The 1,461-nt window shown below is 34.8% G+C and overlaps 1 protein-coding gene across 1 annotated transcript in view; it reads left to right on the top strand.

Annotated features, from left to right (window-relative positions):
• The first annotated feature begins 1,141 nt into the window (after positions 1 to 1,141).
• The window catches only part of LOC146465805 (uncharacterized), a 16,130-nt gene continuing 15,810 nt past the window's right edge, over positions 1,142 to 1,461 (top strand). Inside the window, exon 1 of the mRNA XM_085128106.1 lies at positions 1,142 to 1,261. The gene's annotated coding sequence lies outside the window, so the exon portion shown is untranslated. The remainder of the gene's footprint in view (positions 1,262 to 1,461) is intronic.

Raw genomic sequence — 1,461 nt, 5'->3', positions numbered from 1 at the left:
TTGCAGATGTTTTATTGTGATTATCATTTGATGTTTGTTTTTGTACCCTTTCCCAGTCAACTTTTTCGTTGTGGAAATTGCCATCTGCCAAAATCTTTAGTCAATTGGAAGTTTCCGCTTAAATGATGATGATAATGATAATGATGATAATAATAATAATAATAATAATAATAATAATAATAATAATAATAATAATAATAATAATAATAATAATAATAATAATAATAACAATCTTTATACAGCGAGCCCACATCACGAAAGTGATATTCAGTGGGGCCCTGTAGATTGAGAAAAAAGAAACTACGTTATGTTTTAAAAGTTACTTTTTTTTCTTGGTGGTCAAAATAGATTTGAGTTTAAAATTACAGGCATTTTCAGTGTTAAGTGCATAGCGACTATCTTTCGACGTGCCATTTTTCGACATGCCATGTAACCAGGCCTAAGTCTTAAATGTAGTATTTATCAATGAATTCGACTTTTGGCGATGAAGATGGATTTGTTTATCTTCAGACTTACGTGGGGGAGTGTCAAGAAGTCAGTTCGAGATCAATAATTCTACGGTTTTAAAATTTAACACCTTGCGAACAAAATGGTCGAATCCAACCGGAAGGTATGGAACAGAAGGCGGGTGAAACAGTTTGAATTTTCCTGAGAGTCGTGTGAGAAGTTAACATGTTAACACATTTTTTCAGCCATTTTAGGTCAGTAGTTGTTTTTCATTTGACTTTTCCTTTGCCAATAATTTAAAAGTTGTCTGGCTTAATAATTAAAACCGTCTTTCAGCTGTTAATCTAGCAATGTCGAGAGACACTCGCTATTTTCTGCTGTGCATGAAACACAGAAAGTGGTAATAACATCCTTATCGCTGCGCTGAAAGGGGATCTTTCATTGAAATTTCCGAGGTTATCAGAGCAAGTTAGAACAAGACTACAGTAAAAGCGTATCAAATGGTGCGTTTGTTCGGGGAAAATATTGTTTTCTTAACTTAGGCCTTAACTAATAACGCCCGGTTGAAACGTGGATTTTGCAGGTGCCGAAGCTAAATGTAAATGAGCAAGAGCTGTTGTTTTCGCTAGTTTACATTACGTTCGGCGCATACAAAGTTGTGCATTTTACGCTATGGTATTACTGGTTTTAGACAGTGTATCTGCAAACAAGGAATCTTTTGTCATTTGGTGGTTGATCTTTGACAGAAGTGACTTAACATTGTAAATAATAGGCGAGAAAATTTTCCCTACAAGGGTGAAGACCATTACCAAGGGTAAGTTACGACAAGCGTTTTTTTTAAAACAATGTCTAGGTCAGTAACATTTTATATGAAGTCATTTGAAATTTACAAAGGAAGTGAACGGTTTAAGGTTCCATTTAAAGAAGTCACAGCCAACTGTTGACTTTTAATTTGACCGTTTTCACATTCGGCGTCAGGTCAAGATGGAAGTAATTGTGAAGGTTCTCATAACT

Source organism: Pavona decussata, unplaced genomic scaffold, assembly GCF_977016875.1.
Source record: "Pavona decussata unplaced genomic scaffold, jaPavDecu1.1 SCAFFOLD_155, whole genome shotgun sequence".
Taxonomy (NCBI): Eukaryota; Metazoa; Cnidaria; class Anthozoa; order Scleractinia; family Agariciidae; genus Pavona; species Pavona decussata.
The sequence above is the reverse complement of the archived record's forward strand: the minus strand, read 5'-3'. Positions and strand labels throughout refer to the sequence as shown.